Below are 23,565 nucleotides of genomic sequence, written 5' to 3' on the forward strand. Positions count from 1 at the left end.
ATCTTCTTTCGTGATATCCTTACGATCCGAATAAGTTCAGTGGAAATAAATAACTATCGATTTCATAACAAATGGCTAAGCAATTACATTTTGATTATTTAATTTTAGTACTTGGTAAGTCTTTCCGAGGGGGTCCGGACCTCCTGGACCCCCTAAATGCGTCCTTGTGCCTACCCTATTCACGTGGGCATGTAATAGCAGTAATAAATATTCAAGTAGGTGAGGGAGGTTATGTTTGGTGATAATAAATTGCACAGCAGACTAGAAATACGTGACGTCAGGACAGCAACTGCTGACGGTATGGAAAAGTCGTTAAAGCTTTCTCTAACCGCTCGTGAGCCGATGTCTTAATTTACCACTTCCACCACAAAGAGCGCTGTGGTCACTTAAGGTGGCGTCCGTTTCGCAATAATAATAATAATAGCTAATACAAAGATGAATAGGTAAAAAGATGGTATAAGAATAAGGATAAGCAGAACATTCCTTATCCATTTTACGTGTAGTTAAGATCGCTAAAATTAGTATAAAATCAACTGCCCTGTCAAGGAAATTAAGGCCAATTTTTTTTAAAAAAACATTAATACTTATTGAATAAAAAAGGGATATTATTGTTAAGTGTGGATAATATTTGAATCTTGTTATAATCAATTATCAACATTCAATTGATTGATTGATTTAGTTTATTTTACTTCGCGTTTTGTCCCTCTTGGCTAATTTGCAAATATGAGGATGAGTGATGACATGATGAAATTGATGAATGGACAGTCGCAAACAACCAAGCCCGAGCGGGATTCGAACCCGAAACCCATGGCGTCGCAGCGCGATGTGCTTACCACTCGGCTCAACATTCAATTGTTTGTAAAGTTGTTTATACGGATGTGTAATTGTATGTTCAGTCATCTTAGAAATGTGTTTTTAACTTGTGCATTAAATACACTCTGTAAAGAAAATATAGCGACACTTGCTCGGATATGGTTTTCAAAAGATTCATTAACCAATACCCACTGTTCTTTACTATTTTCATTTTTTTTTTTTTTTATGTTTCAATGTAAAGAGGCTCCCTCTGGTGCAACTCTGTTGTATGGATGCCGATGAGTGCTTCGTGCGAATGCACCTCAGAAGCAACAGAGTAACACCAGAGGGAGCCTCTTGCATTGAAACATAAAACAATAGATGAAAATAGAAAAGAACTGGGAGTGTTGGATAAATGTCATCGTTTTTGCAAACCACCTCCAGTTTCTTACGTGATGATAGGAGGGAGTGAGAGAGGCATCACATGACGAGAGGTTTTCCATCGAACGAACACGACCGACGATGCCTCCTGCCTCTCTCACTCCCTCCTATCCGCTCCCTTGCAAAGCTTCATTCGAGAACGCTCCTTCACAAATACGGCTGCTGGACAAATCCTACTTTTCTTATTGTTTTAATTAACTTCATAATCTTGTGAAAACCATATCCGAGCAAGTGTCGCTACTTTTTGCTTTACAGAGTGTAGTTGTTATTATGAATTCTTGTGTTAATTTTATCTTATAAAGTACATACGTGTGTGAATAAATTAACCTGTGGGTACATGCACGGAAATTATGTCCAGTTGAAAAGTAAAAGCTGTGTCCGAAAGGTACAAAGAGCAGACTTGAAGTATAGTCTTGACGGAAGTGACGTCACTGCAGTAGTGGGGTTGGTGCTATTATAAACTCAACTTACAAGTGTAGAAAAGAAGAGGTTATTTGATTGAACAATCCGATTTGCCTACACTTAAAACAATGCCAAGAGGGGCTTATACCCCAATTCTTCAAGTGTGATATGCTTTTAAATCCCATGAATTCTGAATTCTAGTGTAGAAAAGAAGAAGCCTCAACAGACAGATTTGCCTACACTTAAAACTATGCCAAGTTCCCATATGATCTTATTGTTTACAGTGTGTTTTTCTGTCAAAATCCCAGGAATCTTGAATTCTAGTGTAGAAATGATGAGCCCCCCCTCAGATTGATTCCCCCATGTGTACAAAGGATGAATCTCTCAGTTTGTTGTCTATAAGCTTGTCAAAAATATGCCCCCTTGACATTGTATTGGCTATACTTGAAATTAAGCGAAAAATATTATTATTTTCATGCAAGCAAAACTTCTCGATCAATACAATAGGACAAGAGCGGGCATGCATAATTAATTGCTTGCATGTTCTTTCTAATCTTTTGATCAGTCCCATGTCTCGGCCAGCAATAAATCATACACGCCTGAGAGATTATATCTGCTGGCATGCAAGACATATAATCTACACTGTGCTCTTTCATCTTTCAGAGAAAATTGCCATGCCAGCAGATATAATCTCCAATTTACTGGAAGAGCACAGAACTTCACTCTTGCATGCCCGAGCCAATTCAAGTTTTGCCTTCTTCTGATAATATATACCGAGAGAGACTTACAAGAATATTTATTGGACATTTCAAAGTCCCACTTTGAATTGTATTTAAGCTTTCCTGCAATAGCAGAAGTGCTGTATATGGGCCTCCCTGACGGCAAAATGTTGGTATTATTGCCTTGTAATCATGAGGCTTCAGTGTTTGAGTCGGACTTCTAGAATTGCTCTGTGACTCTCTCATTTCTTACATCATAAACATATGATTTTTCACCTATGAGAATAACACTACATATGGTGTCATCGGGGAGTGTATTATGGAATTCACAGATAATTTTAATGTTTGTCCTGTCATTAACCACAACTTGTTTTCTTTTTGAAGTGTTGATGACAAACATGGGCCTCTGTGCTTTGAATTCATCTGGTGTGTAATACATGTCAGTATTGCCAGTAGTGACCCTTTTGTATGCTGAAAATGCTTCATATAATTTGAGGAAATCATCCTTGGACATGTCTAAATTATAATTTTCTCTAGGAAATACCTCATTTCTGCCATTTTTAAGATATATGATCTTGATGTTGCAGTTATCAAATTTACTTGAATTTTTTTCCTGATTATTGTGTCTTCCAGTCTGAAACAGTACCACCACAAAATCCGGCATGTCATATTGTATACTGGAGAATGAATTTGTGGCATCAAACTCGTAATAGGTACCAGATGCAGGCTTCTGTACACATTGATATGTATAAAATTGTAAAGGAATCTGTGGATTTTTTAGAATATCTGCTTTGTATTTAAGAGCATAACTGGCCTCATATGCAACAACCGGGATTCTTAGCTCCATAGTCTGAATAATGCATTTGCCTTCATCAGGTAGGGTATTAGGCAGAGCTTCCCCTGTAGAGTTTAATGCACTGTACCTCATCAAAGTATTATTATCATTGGCAGCTCTTCTAAATGTAATTCTTAAACCACCCTTCCACATAATATCTTTGTAATCTGAGAAGAATCCTGGCAACAGGCGCATGGGGAACAGCACTGTGTGGCTCTTGGATAATATTTTATCACCAGCCTCAAATCCACCTATTTTGTAGTAAGAAACCTCGGTTTTGGATAATTTTAGTGTGGCCCAAGCTGTGGAGGTAATGCCAGGGTAATCCACTCTGTTTATAACAACACCATGTTTTCTGATCTCAATTTCAGAGAACAGATGTGGCACAAAATTGTCCACCAATCTTATATTTGAATTTGCCGGATAATCTGTACCATCGAGCTTTACAACATCAAATTTGATATATAGATCTGCTCTGTGGGGGTGTATAAAGCCATCCCCTACATCAAGATCAACCTCAATCTCTGTGTTGGGTTGATTTAAATTTGCAAATGTCCTCCTGTTTGGGGGGAATGATTGTAGCTCATAACTCTCAATATTTTCCATTTTTTTCTTGTATGTATTTTTATTTAAATATTAATCTCTATGATTGTAGTTGTTGTGGCTCCAGCAAAATCAACTAATTCTTCTTTTTCATTAGTGACCATCAACTCAATGTAATCTATTCTATTATGGCACACAGGAAAATATAATGTTGGGGATGGATTGTAGATGATTGGCTCCATAAATTCAGAATTAGGTTTAAATGTTGCAATGATGCCAGTTTGTTTGTGAGTGCCTATGCCATTTGATTTGGTGATCATACCCTCAGCCACATTACAGTGAATATTCAGAGTCTCTATGGCTAAGAATTTAGGTATATTAATAGCAGTGTGTTTGATGGCTGGTTCAAGTTTTGTGTTGTTCTCAAAGCCTAACAGCTCTCCTATAGTACCCAGATCCACTGTCTCTGTAGCAGATACAATCTCTACTCTGTGAGTGACAGAATTTTGAGTTAATACTATACCTCTGGGTAATTGAGCATTTAGAGTGGACAGATTATACTGCCCTGGAGTGATGACAATTTTTTGATCACCTACTGCAATTGTGTTGTTGTGATGTGTAATATTAGGGATCAAGTACATGCCATAAAATGCTCTGAGAGCTATTGTTTTGGGATACACTATGTCATCATGTAATCTAAGTTTCAATATTGAATTTTGGCTGGTGAGATGGAATACCCCCATGATGTTTCAGATACCACAGGGCTTTTTGAAAATCTTCAATTGATGGTTTATTTATTTGAGACATATATCTAAGAACAGATAAACACAGATGTCCGCAATTAACATCTTTGAAATTTTGAACACGGGCATTATTGTTATAAAAATTAGCTGAATTTAGATATTTTACTAAATTTTCAGGTGGAACACCTCCAAATGAATCAAACACAAATGCCTCATTTTTTAAATATTTAAGATAACAGATCCAGTGAGTGCCCTGATTTTTGTACTTATCCAAATTAACAATGCCACACTCTTTGTTGAGTGGTTGTTCTGGTAAAGAATCAGACATGTACACACCTCTAAAATTTTTGATGCCCAGTGGCTTGATTAAAGCTTCAATATCTTGGTTTGTAAGCGGCTCTTGTTTTTTTAAACTTATTTATGGCTCTCTTAAGACCTTTGCCTTGTTTCTCCATGGCCAGGTTATGGCGCCTCTGCTCATCTAATTCTGCCTTATTTTTCTTGGCATCTATTACTGTTTTTGCTATGGCGGCTGATCCCCCGGCCAAGCTCCCAACAGCCCCGAGAGCAGCTAAGATGGCAGGGATAGTAAATATAAATCCACCTACATGTGATTTTTTCCTGGATTGCTGTAATTTTTTTAATTGAGGGGTACTAAGTAACAATTTTATACCATGGCCCTTTGCAAGACAAGAGTTTTTTTTCTTGCGCTGCTTTTTGGTTAAAAGACTATCAATAGTTTTAAGAGATTTAAGACCTGCATAAGGTATTTGATACATAACACCCTTGGCCTTCATTGTAGGTTTATTATATACATATTCACAACCCCCACCCCAGTTTTTGTTTGGTGTTCATAGCTATGGTGGTCCCCAATGCTGCTATTTTTTCACTTAAAGAAGCATCTTTGCTTACAAATCTACCAAATGCAGCCTCTTCTAATTTCTTGTCTGCAACATGTCTCTTGTCAAGATCAGAATGTGTGTTGTATGCTATGTCATGGTCTCTACAAGCAGCATCTAGGGGATTAACACCAGGATCACCTCTGTTTAATCTATGGTCCAATTTTGTACCGGGACCACAATACTGATAGCCTGGAATGTGTAGTTCAAATGGCAGCTTGTTTATGATGTCATTAACCAGCCCCCTACCCTCAGAAATATTCCAAAATTTAGGGGGTAGAGTATTAATAATTTTTATAAGATATCCAATGCCCTTAGTGTCATTCACTATAAAATTAGACAATTTTGTGCTTATCATGTCCATAATTCCAACCTTTTCATTGTAAAGATTGTGGTTGCCAGCATTTTCCTCCCCAGCTATCACCAATAACCTATCTACAAGTTTCCTGACATCATCAACCCACACAAATTCTTTGGGCAGGGTGTTGTATTGTTTGATTCCACTACCTGTCTTCATTTGTGACCATATGGGCTTGATTAAGTTGTTATATTTTGCTCCACTGCTAGACTTGACTCTTTTTGTGTGGGATCATTGTTCTGGTATAGAGCATCTGATTTTATTAATATTTCTTTGTAATGCTCAAAATCTTGATCTGTATAGCTGCCAGGCCTTTTCCTAGTCATCAGTTCCCACAATCCAGGTGTTCCGGGATACTTAACAAAAGCACCTTTTTCTCCGAGACGAGATTCTGAATAAACAATCAGATCATCTCCCATAAATGTTACTCTGAAATTGCCAATTCTATGTATGATGCTACCATCACGCTCTGTGTCAGCCTGTAAGCCAAAAACCTCATCTTTGTTGTCTTTAGGTGTGCTTAAATATTTTTGAGCAAGAAGACCCAATTCAATAGGATCCAGACTAGCTTCAATTCTTCGAGGAGCAACAGGACTAGGTGTATGAATACTGGAAAGTGGGGTGAATGGATAATCTAATAAGTTTCTTGCAGCTACAGGTACAAGCTCTTTGATTAAATTTTGATTTTGCTCTGTAACAGTTTTGATATTTTTACCTAATTCACTAATAGCATCAATAATAGGCTGTTCTGTGCGCTTGTGTTGCTCATAAAAACCTCGGTTCTCTGATTTCCATCCTTTAAATCTTTTTACAAGATAATCTCTTAATTTAAGATCATCAATGATTGGCCTTTTCATGGTTATTTATATATGTTTCAATGTCTAGAAAATTGTTAATTTTATTTCTATATTTACCAGTATTAGGTGTTCTTGTCATATCAATTGTGACAAACCCATAACTATCCTGGTTCCAGCACCCACTGCAAAACTTGGAAAAATCATTGTAGCTCAAGTCCCCACCTACCTATTCATCATGAATGTGTTTGAGGTTGGTATGATCTTGATGAAACACACATATAAATTTGCTGTTGTCTCGGATCAGCTGCTTCGGTATTTTTGAAAAAGTCTGTGCCAGGTAGAAGCAATCAATGTTTTTGTGCCGGCCCTGTGTAAAGAAATTTCTAACCTTGTTTTGATTATCCAGAATAATGTCATCAAACACAACAACAGAATTATCGAGACATTCATGAAGTGGCTTAACATCTGGTTCAAAAGTGGCAATATCCAGTCCATCATATAGCTTCATCAGCTGCTGATATTTTAATTGTTCCAAGCTCTTAGAGAAGATATACAAGTGCCTGTTTTTCCAGTCTAACCAGTTGGGTGCCAATAAAAAATTATCAATCATTAGTGTAGTTTTACCACAAGCAGATGGCCCAACAATAAGACATCTAATATTATCAGGTAGCAATTTTCCATTTCTCTTATTCTGCTGTTCAGGTTCTGGCAGCCTCTTTATAACATCCCAGGTGTTCATATTATCACTTTGTCTGCATCGATCCAGCTGTGTTCTGGAAGTCCTAGCCATTTGACAAATAACTTGTTGCCTTTTCTGCGGATGATTTTTTCTATGAGATATGTGTCAGGCTGTTTAGTTTTGGTGAGTTCTTCTTCATAGAACCTGCCTTTGAGAATTTCTCCTCGGTGGTCTTTTATTATATATGTGTTAAGGGTCCCAGGTTTAACTTGAACCACTGTAAATAATTGAGTGCTCCAGTTTCTTGTAAAGCCTCTTTTGAATAAGTGCTTATATTTGCTGATTCTTACTTGATCGCGCACCTTGTATTTGGCTTTTCTTCTTGTTGGCTGATATTTAGGATAATAAACAGTGCTGATCAATTTTTGCTCATCAGATGAAGTTACTTCAGAGGGTTTCATGTTGATTGTGGAATGGACCGAGTTGTTATATTTATGTAGAAGTTCTGGAAGAATATTAATCCATTTATAATTACCTTGAAGTGTAAATTGTTTATACATAAGATTTTTTAGGGTTTTGTTGAATCTCTCTACAATTGAGGGCTTGAGATCACTGTAACTCGAGTAATGTTGTATTGACTGGCTTTTAATAAATTGTTGGAACACTGAATTATAAAATTCTTTGCCATTATCTGTTTGCAAATAGCGCGGTGATCTTCCACTCTGATTGATGATTGTTCTGATGGCTTCTGTAACACATTTTCCAGTCTTGGATTTGAGTGGCACAGCCCAGGCAAATTTTGAAAATGTGTCTATTACAGTGAGTAGATACTTGTAGCCCTTGTTGATTTTGTCTAAGTTTTTCAGCTGTCCACTTGCCATCTCAATCAAGTCGCTCTGCCATAAATCATCTATGCCTTTTGTGACTACTGGCAGTCTCTTATAATTATGTCCGGCTTGTCTGTGTAATTCATCAACAATAATTTGTCTAGACATAATATGAAAACAAGAATATTGCAACTATGGGGTGTTCAGGAGCTGATACTACAGGATTTTCTAAATATAATTTGTCTCCTATTTGTATATGAAATTCCAGAGAGCCATCATCTTCAACATAAGATGTTTCTAATGTATTGGGGTCTGTAAAATCCTCCAATTCTACACTGGTGATTTTTGGTTTGTTCTCAGCATTTGTTATTGATAAGGTAGGGTAGTGGTGTGCCTGTGGTTGTAGCCAATATTTGATCTTGATTGGTCTAAGTGTGCCCCCACAAAAAACTGGTAATAAAATTGTGCAGGGGACAGCATATATATTTTGCCTCCTGGTGTAAATGGTGAATCATATTCTTTGTTGGGGATTCTGTACAATTCAAGAATTACTGTATGTTTAGGATTCTCGATTATGCCCGTTATTTCTTTTTCTGCTGTAAGCAATCTGCTTGTTACAGATTCAAGGTGCTCATTGATGGTCCTAACAACATCATCATGGCCTGGCTTGATTTTTATGTCCACAACAAGTTTCTTGTATTGTTGCACAATTTCTTGTAGCTGGGTGGCAAAAACAGACAGAGCATTTGCTTGATTGGATTCCATGGTCCCTAGCTGTTGCTTGATATTAGCTACAATTTGCTGTACATTTTCAACAACTGCCAATTTTGAATTTTGAGCTGTAAGATCATGGAACTGTCTTCTGATATCCTCAAACAGGGCATGCAGTTCATTAATAGGTTGATTCGTTGGTAGAGTGGCCACTGTCTGAGTAAGTTGTTTGATCTCTGCCTGGATATTCTTGATATCTTCTGATTTCAATATGCGATTCACTGCTCTCTTAATATTTTTAAGTTCCTGTGATGTAGGAAGATTTGATACAGTATTTTGCAAAGATTCAAGTGCCAATTCCACATTGTTTAATTCAGAAGCATCAGCCACACCACGCATAGCATCTTGAAGCAGGGCTATATCTGCCTGAGTGGGTGTTGATTGTTGTAAAATTTCAAGCTTTGTTTGGATATCATCAATCAAGTGATGAAAATGAGATAGCTCAGATTCAGTGTTGAGGTTTTCAAGCTTTGTGATCTGTTGCTGGACACTAACAAGGGTATCTACAATACCGGGCAAGCGGGATTCTAGAGTTTCTTGTACATTTGCCAAATCACTTTGCACTGCTGCTATTGTACCTTCAAGATGGGTTATGGTACTTTGAATTTTTCCAAAATCTTCATATGTTTCAAGTTGCAGCTTAATATTGGCAACACTCCGAGTTATTGCACTCAAAGCATCAGAAGATGGCAAGTTGTTCATAAAATTTTCAAGTGTCTCAATTTTTTCTTTAACCTCGGCTATGGCATTGTTCAGAGGGTCCAGATTAGGTATCTCCAGTGACTGAATCTGTTCCTTTAGAGTGGAAATCACTAGATCAAAATCTTCTTGTGATTTTATGCTTTTGACAATTGTTTGGAGCTGTGTCTGGACATTATTAATCTGTTCTTCTAATTGTTGTTTCAATTGCTCAGAGTTGGTAGCCTGGGTCTTAAATTTGGTTTGAAGAGCTGCTACAGCTTCTTCTAAACTTTGAAAATTATCCAATGTGGCCAAATCAGTATATTTCTGAAGCAACAATTTGAGTTCAGAATCAATTTTAAGAAGAGGGTCCATGCATTGTGATTGTAAATTAGTAATTTCTAATTGAAGACTGGCATTGAGTGTGGTTTGTAAAGCTTGTAAATCACTTCTTAATTTCTTGACTCTGACATCAAGCATCAGAATCTCATCACTGTGATCTTCATGTCTTGTATGGCCAAATATTACATTAGGCATTTTGTTTTAGTGGTTATTTATTATTGAATATCTAATTCTTAATTCTATAAAAAAAGGTATAAGCTTGTCATAGGATCCAGGGACCTCAATATATAAGCAGTCACCAGCAGAAACAGTATAAACAGTGCCAGAAATCATGTTTGAGTGCTTAATTCTATAAATATTTCTCCCTACTGAAATCTTGACATCACCCTCAGGGGTTGTAATAAATTGTAATTGACCACCTACAGGTAATTGGTAATGATTTAAATTATTGTTAAATATGTACAATGTTTTACCTGTTTTATCATCAACATCTGTAAGTATGCTGTTCAGATGAATAATTAACAAACCACTCAGTTTAGATATTATATCAGAAGAGGGTGCTGGTGTTGGCAGGTCCATAATAGCCTGTTTTTTGAACCCAAATAAGTTCATAGGCATGTTTATTTATTTCAAATCATGCTCTGTAATTGGGCATTGATTGCCATTTTTCAAATCACAATGACCCCATGGTAGAGTATGTATGCCACATGATAAAATGCATCTCTTATCATCATGTGGGTCCAGAGCCACTTTTCTTACAACATTGCTATTCAACAAGTGATCCACACTCTGAATTCTGGATTCTGATGTTCTGATTGTGCTACATGATTTGAGGCAATCTTCATAATCTTTAAATTCAAGCTCTTTGTCTACAGTCACTCTGCCAATGCCCTTGGCTTTTTTTTGCAACAACACCACTACATGTTTCAAAACTGTACATCTTGGCCCTTAACCCAGCAAATGCCACAATAACATCACCAAGTGTCTCATCTTTTAACTTGCCAGGCACCTTTTTGTTGTGGGGTTGAATCCTTGTATGTTCACTGCTATCAAAATATTCAAGCAATTCAGGCTGTGACATATCTTGATAAACATCTTCTGTCTGAATATCAAGAACAAAACTATCTGTGTCCATGTACATCAATTTTACACGATCCTTATAAAAAGGCTTCAACACATCATATTACAATTTTAACATGTGTAATTTGGCCAATTCCAATATCACAGCCCCTACATAAATAGGTTTATCAAACTTAATCTTTGTTTTTTTCATGTTGAAAAGTGCCATATTTTCATCATAAATTCTTCTGTAGTTGAAATTAGGCTTTGCAATCAATTTTTTGCTCAGGCTGGGGTCAGTAATTATTTTAACATCAGTATGTTTTCTGACATTTTCAATAGTTTTGCCATACACAGAATTGACCATCAATTTAAACAAGGCCTTATCAAATTGGCTCATTGCAGATGTTCGAAGCTCTGTGTTTGTATCAATATATGGCTTCAACCATCTTGAGTGCCTGAAGCTCAAAACTTTGCCAATTTTGGTCACTTGAACACCATGATGCATCAGGAACTGGAGGTTTTTGTAATATATGACATAACCCTGTTTTGGCTCCAGTGTCATCATCAATTTCTTCTGTTTAGAGCCAGGTGAACACTCAACCTCAGGAATTGGGGGCAGATCAGAAAATTTGTTGTGTAAATTATCTGGAATTGTCAGATCAACCTCTAAGAATAGGCCATAGTCACTGTCATCAAAATCCTTAAGATCTTCAATATTGAAATCTTCAACCCACTCAAGCCCTGCATATGGCAGTTTATCCATCATAGCATAACCATAGAGGCTGTTGGCATCTACATACAGTATATAATTTGATGGCAGTGCTGGATCATAATCAGGAATATATTTGTTATTTGCTCTGGCATATCTCTGAGAGCATTGCACCATGCCCCCTCTTATACATTGCTCCATAAACAGATACATGTCATGATCCTGGATCAGATCCAATTGCATTTTAGTGTTTAAAAACATTGCAGCCCATGCTAGGCCTGGGGCACTGTAGAAATACATTGGATCCAGTTTATAATTTTGCATGGAAGATTTTCTGAATGCCTGCAGTATATCAGCTAAGAGAGTGACATCAAGTTTTAAATATGCCATGTGATAATCACCAAATGTCTGGCATTTTAAATTGTTCCACATCAACTGAGCATGGTGATAATCTTCATCAGTGATTCCAGATCCTCTGATTTTGCTGTAAAACTCTTGTTGTGGTGGCAGAGAACACTCATCAAATTTAGAAAAATCTGTAACATAGTCATATGGATATACACCCTTCCGCCTAATTAATTTCAGGTCCTGATTTGGAAACAAAGCACATGTGATTTTGAATTCATCATCAGATAATTGAGTGGCCAGTGTAGCCAGGCTAGCAGACAGAATTCTGTAGGAATCAAGAAATCTTAAGTGAATAGGAACACTATTAACTTTAATTATTTTGCTAATAGCAATATATTTCTCATCATTTTCTGCTAAAATATTTAAATTCTCCTTGTCAAACCCCTCGTATCTGATCAAATAATGAAAATCATAATTGGATGCTCCATGGCAAAATATGGGGACAAATTTTGGTCTCTGGATCTTAATATTACAGCTATTACACAGGGCCATTAAGAATTTACCATCTGTGTGAGAATGGTGTTTCACCTTGATATTTGTATCTGAAAATTCAGAATCACATACCGGGCATTTTTCTGCATTGTTGAAATCTTCAAACTGTTTCTCTGTTAAAGGCAACATAGGTTTTGATTTTAATAAGATATTAGATGCTATGTCATGGCACTCATTTTCTATTCTATGTGCAAATTCTTTGATGGCATCTGCTCCCATATATGAATCTTTTTTACTAACAACACCATCCTGTACAACAACATAATAAAAACTAGAAGGTTCATGTAACTGGTATGGTGTAATTGAAGGTTCATCAGGATCTGGGCTACAGAATGCAAGAGGTTTGAGATTTGATTCAAAATCACAGACTATATATGCTGGGTGTTCCAACAAGGCCTCAAACTTTTTGAATTTGGCATTTTCACTTGGATTAGGCATCACCATATGAACAGGTTTATGGTTGCCACAGTATTTCAGATGTTCAATTAACTTGTTTTTAGCAATTTCTGCATTCACTTCCCGAACCCCATTCACCATTTTTCTACCATCAAATACAGTTAAACATCTTCGGCACAACTTAAATATTCTATTAAATTTGTCTAGTTGTTTTCTTACTAAAGCTTCAAGATTATGTATCAGAGTGTAATGGTGTGTATCATCCCCTTCAATTAAGAGCAGATCAATCGGAACAGCAGAATCATCATCAAGTGTACTGATTCTGAGAGGTGCGATCAAGCAATTGCCACGGCCAGTGGAACAAATAAATACATTAATAGATAATTGTTTACCATTAATATCCCTGGCCTTTTTTTCAAATTTATCAATATTCTGAACAGACATTGGATATTCTAAGCCCTTCATTGCTTCATCGAAATTGTGTTCATATTGTTTATAATAAGTTATTCTCTCAGGGTTCCTTAAAACTGGAAACAAAGCAGCTAAAATACACCACAAAAAGCATTTCTCATCATTATTTTCTATATTAACCACGGCTCTTTTGTTTTTAATATTGGCAGGTAATGGCAGATATGTAGATCCTTGTAATGGGCTGAATTCAGAAATATTAATATATAACTTGTGTGGAGAACCGCATAGGCTCCATCCAGACTCTTTTGCTGCAAATTCAGAGTGTTTAATATTTAATTGATCTATCAAACTGCTTATTATTTTCTCTAAATTTGCATTTGAATATACAGGTACAGTTTCTGTTATGTGGGGCTGTGTAAATTTTGTGCCATTTGGCTTCTTATATTGTGCAAACAATTTGAGAGACAGCTTATAAGAGCCATTTTGTGCATTTAGAATTGCCTGCACATCAGGATTTACACTGTTCAAAAAATTCTTAATGCCACATCTTGGCTCTGATTTAAAACAGTGATCCCTAAGTTGGCCATTAAAACTGCCATGGATAGGTGGTTCATAGCGTGGCTGCTTTGCCGGTCCAGCATTAACAGGTGTTTCATGCTTCCTTTTCAGACCAGATGTAGATGGTTGTGGGGGCAATGTTGATGACTGTGCAGAGCAAGTACACTTGTGCCATTTGTAATATGCCTTGCTTAATATTTTATGGCATCTTGGACACATTTTTGTGGCCTTTCTGCATTTCTTAGAGTCACAAATATGCCGGTGCCTAGACCAATTAGAACTAGATATATTTTTATTACACTGATTGCAATATTTTTGTTTTGGCATTTTTATTGTTTATTTATATAAAATTTCTTGATCCAAAAAAACAGAACTATGCCAAAACAATTATAACAGCAGTTATTTTCTGAGCTGGTGCTTTTATACCCAGACAACAGCAATAACTAGGCACTGGTGATCCCCAATATAAAATAATTTTGCTCTATTATGCTGTTGTACAACACACTTTACCAGGTTTCAGATCTGGGAGCTATCAGTTGTATATCAACTAGCAGTAATTATTCTCAACATCTCACGTGTGGAGATATTATTTTGCCACATGTATTTCAATCTTACACATTTTATCAGAACTCAAACCCGAGCCTCTTGTTTACAAGGCAACAATATTAACATTTTGCAATCAGAAGAGGCTTCATATTTTATCAGAACTCAAACCCAGAAGCCTCTTGATTGCAAGGCAATAAAAACCATGGGGCTATGCACCACACTCTACTGGGTCTCAGAACCCAGAAGCTATGAGCTTTATATCAATGTACACATGGCGAAATCAATCTGAGGGGGGAGGGGCTCATCATTTCTACACTAGAATTCAAGATTCCTGGGATTTTGACAGAAAAACACACTGTAAACAATAAGATCATATGGGAACTTGGCATAGTTTTAAGTGTAGGCAAATCTGTCTGTTGAGGCTTCTCCTTTTCTACACTAGAATTCAGAATTCATGAGATTTAAAAGCATATCACACTTGAAGAATTGGGGTATAAGCCCCTCTTGGCATTGTTTTAAGTGTAGGCAAATCGGATTGTTCAATCAAATAACCTCTTCTTTTCTACACTTATAAGTTGAGTTTATAATAGCACCAACCCCACTACTCACTGCAGTTGAAAATCGTCAATTAAACGAGCAATCGAGACCACAGCGCGGAGAACACATCGTTGCAGGCTTGATCACGTGACTCCTGCACTCGTTGTTCATTTGTTTGAAATCACGGAGGTAGAATGCCAGCAAGTTCTTGGTTGCAGTTCTCCAAATGTGTGGAAATGCATGTGTAAGAACATTTTGAAAATGCTGTGTGATTTCTACGGTGAATACAAGTGTTTAAAACGCGGGAAAAACAACGTGTCCTCAGTTTTATCTACTGATCGTATTTGGCGCTGCAGTCCACGACTTCAAGAACGAACTGCAAGACCATACTCGGAGGATCCTCGCTTCAAGTACAGTCTTCCATCTTTCGGACAGGGTCAAAGTTACCGGTTAATATTTTGTTCATATTTTATTATGAGCAGTAGTGTGCATAAATCTTCTTAGAATCGTTAGTTCAAAGCCGTATGATCCCTGCCTTCGTGTAAGTTCAGCGAAATAAATTGCCCGCGATTACACAGGAAAGGAACGTAACGTAATTTAAACAAGTGTCCTCGGATTACCAGCTAGGTTATGTCGGCATTAACTAGCATAAATGCTTCCAATAATCTCATAGCATTTCCCATAGCAGATTGTCACGGGCTGCTAATTTAATAACTAACTAATTAACTCAATTAACTCAACTGAACTGAGCTTAGCAACGCAACATCGAAGAATCTTTCGCCTCACCTGCTGGGCGAATTAAACATTACATGAAATATAATACGGTCAGGATAAGTGCCTAACAGTCGGAGTTACCGAGAATAAACCTAGGAGGATTTGATTTTAAATACCTGAAATGACGTTACATAATACTACGGTGTTTCTGAATATACACATATATTAAAGCACAGATAAATACACATTACATCTTGCCCTCTTTCACTCGATCTCACATTCATTCTCTCATTCTATGGCATATTGCGACAATATGACAAATACAAAGGTTAGATTATTTACTACTTTGACCATACTCTTGCTATGTCTTGGCTACATTGCCTTTTACAATTTATCGTTTAGGATTTTAAGTATAAAGTGAATAATTGTTCCTTGTGCGAACCCCTTCTATCTTTTCTGAAGGTATAAATATATTTCATGAACTATCGTTTGCGGCTAACATAAACTCTCATCTTTAACATTTGATTACTCCGCCGGAAAACAGATGTCTAGGGTTGCCATAGCACTGATTTAAGTTAAGCAATGATTTGATTCACGCAGATTCGCGGTAGATAGTCGTCATCTTTCTCACACACGCACATGGTTGGATCTTACCTTAGCTGCATTCCCTCTGACCTGGGTTGGGTGAAAGTGGTCCTACAGTTCTGGAAGACATCTGCACTCCAGTGTTGCACTTCACGGTTATCCTGGTTGGCGAAAGTGGATCAGTCGGCAGCTCCATCTGGCCTCATCGGATCCTGGCTTCACTCGTTCACTGTCGACTCCATACGACAACTTGCGCAATAATAGGTCAGTTCTTCGCGGTCACTCGTAAGTACAGATACGTGACTTGGGCGATGAGACGAACGTACGCGATGAGCCATTCGCGGTTTCACATGGATATCAAAGGTTATTAACTTTCACTACTTTGGACGTTGTTTCGGACGATTGACACAGGTGGACGTGTCTGGCGTTATTCTCACATAACCACACGTATGTGCACGGATGCGTTGACGGCAAGGGGAGGACGACCCCCTGGTTCTATATTCTGCTCTACTCCATGGCTCTGAAACACTCACTCGAGGAAAACAAATCCAGACCTCGCAGCTAGGTCGCGCGTAGCTCACACTTCGGTGGCGATTGTAGGCAAACTGTGCAAAACTGTTCCAAATCATCCCTTTTATTCCAGATTTGAACGTAGTGACGCTGTACCCTCTATGATCAGGTGCTTGTTTATTGTTACTGGTGCTTTGACCGTTGTCCTCCTATCCTGGCCAATGCTCACTCAGGTCCTTGACCCCTGGCAGCAGCCCCTCGCGCAGAGATTAGGCTAACTCTTCGTCTTTTGTATTCAGTCACGAAACGCAGGAACAACTCAGTAGGGTAGCTTCTCCCTTTCAATCCGGCGATGAATCTTTAATAATTCATAACTCCCGTAGTTCTGTTCTGATTAGGCTCAAATCTTGGAATCAGTACTTTCATGATGTGGTCTTCCGCTGGTGAAAATCTCATCCAATTCGGTCCATTGGTTTAGAAGTTGCATTTTTCTTGATATTCCCATAAGAATGCATGTAAATCCGAATTCGGGCGGAAAACGGTGGTTGAGCAAGCTAGTGCTGGCTAAGGCAGTTCGCTAGACACCTGTATTCGCGACGGATATTAATATTATTAATTGCAATTAATTCATACTAACGGGCAATTAGATTAATTACTTGTCACTCAATATTTGACCGTTATAACATTCCCCTCCTTTTAATTATGAATTTTTTTCAGAGCGAACTTGCGAGTGACAGGAAAAAATTCATACCACATATTAATGATATTTGTTAATGATCGCACACATAGGCGTCTGAATAGGGACTCGAACCCTGGACTGTATAACGTTTAACTCAACATTAGAATGAAGTTATACTTTCTGCAATTGTGATATAATCATGAGAATATAAACGAATATGATACATTATACAAGAATACAATATAAAGTACATTTTGACATCGAAATCTCAACGTATATTACCACATACCTACTAACTTTGGATACACCCTGTAGTTTTCTACATAATAAATGAATACTGAATAATAAGCTAAATAAGATATAAGTAAATATTTGATTTGCAATTTGTTCTCTCTCACACATATGTTTGCATACTTCTTGCATTAATTATAAGAAATGTCTACATTTTTTGCCTTTTAATATAAAAAAATAATCTCTAATTTTCCTATTGTTTACTTTACAATCGGAGTGGCTCTAGTGCGATATTTTCTTCAGTGTCCCGTCGGGCCTTGAATATCGGTTATCTGCTCCAGAGATCGCTGTTCTTGCCTCAGTCCACTTCGTCTAGGTTGGTAATCTGGGGAGAGTTGGTCCAAGTTACGGCTAGTAGACGGTCTATTCCAGTCGGGTAAATTGGCAGTAGTCTGTGGGAACACGACTGTTCTAACTGCATTCACAGCACGATTCCTCTCAACTTGACTCGGGTTGTTTTGACCCCGGCAGTGTTGCCATCTCGTGTTTTCTCCATCTCTATCGTCTCTGAAGTGTTGTTGTTGTGGGCGGTGATTGCTGTACCGGCCTCGCTGGGGATAAGGGGCGGTTAGCATTTCTTTCACTCCACAGTCCTGCAATGTGCTTTTCCACTCGTTGCTCAAAAACTGTGGTCCTCGGTCATAGAGCTTCCGTTTCTCAGGGTTGGAAAGAACTTCATATGCCTGTTCAAACTCTTCAAATATATCGAATGGTGGATTCCGCTGCTCGAGCCAGATCCTTGCATTCCCTTTGGGTAATTTTCGCATTAGCCTCAAGCAGTCTGGGCTATCGACATCGTACAACAAACAATCTCTCTTGAAGTCCCCTATGAAGATTGACGGTAAAATCTCGTCGTGATCGGGGCTGTACGTATGGAAATGATCTAGGCTGACCTTTGAGAAGATTCCGCGAGTAATCAACTCCGGGTTGGACACACTGCGTGTCTCCTGCTGGGCGAAAGCGTTCAAGCTCTGCGAACTCCCGCTCCGGCCGATGACGTCACGCTCTGCTTGGCGATCCAAGGAAGTTGGTGCTGATTGACAGGTCAGCTGGTTGGTCACGTCTGCTGCGACGAGCAAAGGAGTTGGGTTCGTATCCCTGGACGTTGTCTCCAATCGGCGAATCTCTTCGTCCTCGTTTCTTCTCCGTTGCGTGATTTGGAAATCCTTCATTTGGTCAATTTTGGATAGCAGCACTTGGAAACGGCGGTCCAATCTTTCTTCTCTTTCTCTCCTTTCGGCAGCCTCTATCTTCCGCCTTTCTTCTTCTTCTCTCTTAGTCTTCTGATCTCTTTCTTCATCTCTAGCTTGGATATAGCTGATTAGCTGAGAGAACATGGCCTGTACGTCCATATTTTCTGGAACTGGCAACCCTGTTACCGACTGATCTTTCCCTAGATCCTTATCAACGTTGCCGGCTGACGAAACGCCTGTATCTGTAGAATTCTCAACCCCTAGGCGGTCCATGGTATTGTTCGTTAATCTCTGGCGGAGCCGAGCAGTCCTTTGCTTGCCTCTCTCCCTTCTTCTTCTTCTTCTTCTCGCGGCTGGCTTGCTATCGCCGAAGGAAAAGATATCAAAATTCTTTTCCTGGTTTCTGGTTTCAGATCCCGGGGATCGCACCCCTCACCTGCTTCCGTGTGTCATAACGCGTGTCCTTTTGTCCTTTATCGTCCGAAGTTAATAACGCCCATTGTTAATAAAATAATAAAATCCTCTAATAATTCTGCTATGGAAAAATGCTATAGTCGCGACAAATTATTTTCACTATTACACCATAAAAACACACAAAATGGTTCTAGCTACACATCGATTGCATATTCAGTTAATTAAAATCACCGTACAAATTACACATTAATACTTTAAATGAAAACGTCTTTATAGATTCTTATCAGGATTTTCAGTTACAGATTGCAATTACTTAATTTTCAACAAAAAAAATCTTAGTTCCCCCTTAGCGTTAAATTCTGGTACCCTGTCGTAGACATTCGTAGGCTGAAGACTCTCTTTAACAACAAGTATAGATTCCCTTGGGTAATAGACATAACTGATTGTTAACCATTACAATCAAACTTAATAAAATTCACATTGAGTAGATAAGCAACTAATTAGAATACTCGTGACCTCCAGGTTCCTTACTAGCCTGCCTGTAACATCGTTCTACGAGCCTAATTCCTATTTGCTTCCTATTTGCCTACTCTTCTATTTGCCTATTCGTCGATTATTCGGGCCTACTTTTTACACCCTTACTTGTCTATTCACATACTCGTCGATTATTCGGCGTACTTTTTTACTTGCCTACTTATTTTATTTGCCTACTCGTCGCTTGTTCGGGCAACTTTTTATATGCCTACTTTTTTGCCTACTCGTCGCTTGTTCGGGCTCCATTTTTACTTGCCTACTTTTTTACCTACTCGTCGCATGTTCGGGCGCCATATTTTGTCACGGGCTGCTAATTTAATAACTAACTAATTAACTCAATTAACTCAACTGAACTGAGCTTAGCAACGCAACATCGAAGAATCTTTCGCCTCACCTGCTGGGCGAATTAAACATTACATGAAATATAATACGGTCAGGATAAGTGCCTAACAGTCGGAGTTACCGAGAATAAACCTAGGAGGATTTGATTTTAAATACCTGAAATGACGTTACATAATACTACGGTGTTTCTGAATATACACATATATTAAAGCACAGATAAATACACATTACATCTTGCCCTCTTTCACTCGATCTCACATTCATTCTCTCATTCTATGGCATATTGCGACAATATGACAAATACAAAGGTTAGATTATTTACTACTTTGACCATACTCTTGCTATGTCTTGGCTACATTGCCTTTTACAATTTATCGTTTAGGATTTTAAGTATAAAGTGAATAATTGTTCCTTGTGCGAACCCCTTCTATCTTTTCTGAAGGTATAAATATATTTCATGAACTATCGTTTGCGGCTAACATAAACTCTCATCTTTAACATTTGATTACTCCGCCGGAAAACAGATGTCTAGGGTTGCCATAGCACTGATTTAAGTTAAGCAATGATTTGATTCACGCAGATTCGCGGTAGATAGTCGTCATCTTTCTCACACACGCACATGGTTGGATCTTACCTTAGCTGCATTCCCTCTGACCTGGGTTGGGTGAAAGTGGTCCTACAGTTCTGGAAGACATCTGCACTCCAGTGTTGCACTTCACGGTTATCCTGGTTGGCGAAAGTGGATCAGTCGGCAGCTCCATCTGGCCTCATCGGATCCTGGCTTCACTCGTTCACTGTCGACTCCATACGACAACTTGCGCAATAATAGGTCAGTTCTTCGCGGTCACTCGTAAGTACAGATACGTGACTTGGGCGATGAGACGAACGTACGCGATGAGCCATTCGCGGTTTCACATGGATATCAAAGGTTATTAACTTTCACTACTTTGGACGTTGTTTCGGACGATTGACACAGGTGGACGTGTCTGGCATTATTCTCACATAACCACACGTATGTGCACGGATGCGTTGACGGCAAGGGGAGGACGACCCCCTGGTTCTATATTCTGCTCTACTCCATGGCTCTGAAACACTCACTCGAGGAAAACAAATCCAGACCTCGCAGCTAGGTCGCGCGTAGCTCACACTTCGGTGGCGATTGTAGGCAAACTGTGCAAAACTGTTCCAAATCATCCCTTTTATTCCAGATTTGAACGTAGTGACGCTGTACCCTCTATGATCAGGTGCTTGTTTATTGTTACTGGTGCTTTGACCGTTGTCCTCCTATCCTGGCCAATGCTCACTCAGGTCCTTGACCCCTGGCAGCAGCCCCTCGCGCAGAGATTAGGCTAACTCTTCGTCTTTTGTATTCAGTCACGAAACGCAGGAACAACTCAGTAGGGTAGCTTCTCCCTTTCAATCCGGCGATGAATCTTTAATAATTCATAACTCCCGTAGTTCTGTTCTGATTAGGCTCAAATCTTGGAATCAGTACTTTCATGATGTGGTCTTCCGCTGGTGAAAATCTCATCCAATTCGGTCCATTGGTTTAGAAGTTGCATTTTTCTTGATATTCCCATAAGAATGCATGTAAATCCGAATTCGGGCGGAAAACGGTGGTTGAGCAAGCTAGTGCTGGCTAAGGCAGTTCGCTAGACACCTGTATTCGCGACGGATATTAATATTATTAATTGCAATTAATTCATACTAACGGGCAATTAGATTAATTACTTGTCACTCAATATTTGACCGTTATAAGATAATACTCTAAACAGAAGAATTTCCCGTAACATTCCGGTTAACATTTCGATGTGAAGTGTGCAGAGAACGATAGATAAATTCGTGGCACAAGAAGATCGCATGTTTTTGGAATAAGCGTAACGTCGTTTATTTTCAAGATACAAACGTTTTATTAACACCAAATCCATCGGTAAGAAATGCAGTTTGGATAGCTATACAATGCTTTAAGTATGGAAGATGATATCTGAAAGATGACATGAAAGATGTTGGCAAGGACAATGCGGAACTTTGAGGACAGGCCCCGGATGTGTGTACAGCAACAATGACGTCATCTTTCCGACATGTTCTTCCATACTTAAATCATCACTGTATACCTATCCAAACTGCATTTCTTGCCAATGGTTTTGGTGTTAATAAAACTTTTGTTTCTTGAAAATAAACGACGTTGCACTTATTCCAAAAACATGCGTTAGTTTTGCGCCACCTTATACTACTACGTACAAAAAGTACCCGGAATTTGTGAATAAAACACAAAATACGTGGTTAATCATCAACATTTACTTTGTCGCCTTCAAAAGAGGCCCCATCAGATGCAACACACATATGGCAACGCTTAACCCAGTCTTCAAAACACTTTTCAAACGCAGAAGACGGTATCGCCCTGAGTTCCTTCTGCGAATTTCCTTTAATTAATTCAATTGATTCAAAACGCCTTCCCCGAAGTGGTACTTTGAGTCGCGGAAAGAGAAAAAAATTACACGGAGCCATATCTGGAGAATCTGGGGCTTGGCCGAGGACATGTGTTGAGTTTTGGGCCATAAACTTGCAAACAATAGTCGACGTGTGCGACGACGCATTATCATGGTGCAAAATCCAAGAATTGTTTTTTCCATAACTTTGGTCACGCAGACGACTCATAACGGTCACATAAAACTCTTTATTCACAGTTTGTCCCGCTGGAAGGAATTCTGAGTGCACAACACCACGATAATCAAAGAAAACAATGAGCATGACCTTAACTTTTGAGCGACTTTGGCGGCGTTTCATGAAGGTTGAGTCACTAGAGACTCGCGAAATCATGTCTTCAGCAACATACCTGCGATGTGCTTTTTGCAGGGAATTCAGCTCCTTCGGAACAAGTCGTGCCGCGACGCGTTTCATGCCTAACACATCAGTCAAAATGTTGTGAACGGACACGTGTGATCTGTCAAACTCACGAGCCACCTCTCTCACACTCACACGCCAGTTTTCAAGCACCATTGTCCTGATTTTGCCAACGTTTTCGTCAGTTGTCGACGTGGAAGGTCGACCAGAACGGAGCAAATCAGCAACAACTTCTCTGCCTTATTTGAAAGCCTTGTACCATGCATACGCTTGTGTTTTAGACACACGAATCACCAAAGGCCTTTTGAAGCATTTTCAACGATTCAGCAAACGACAGTCCGTTGAAAACACAAAATTTCAAACAAATTCTTTGCTCGATATTTGTCTCCATTCTGCAAATCGCAGGACACTCGTCAACACAACTAACGTAAACAGCTGCTGTGAACAAACTGATGCATAGATTACTCTACCCCTCTGCATGTTCATTCAGTACAGTGCTGCCATCCTATGG

The sequence above is a fragment of the Lepisma saccharinum genome, chromosome 13, assembly GCF_977018435.1.
Source record: "Lepisma saccharinum chromosome 13, izLepSacc3.1, whole genome shotgun sequence".
Lineage (NCBI taxonomy): Eukaryota > Metazoa > Arthropoda > Insecta > Zygentoma > Lepismatidae > Lepisma > Lepisma saccharinum.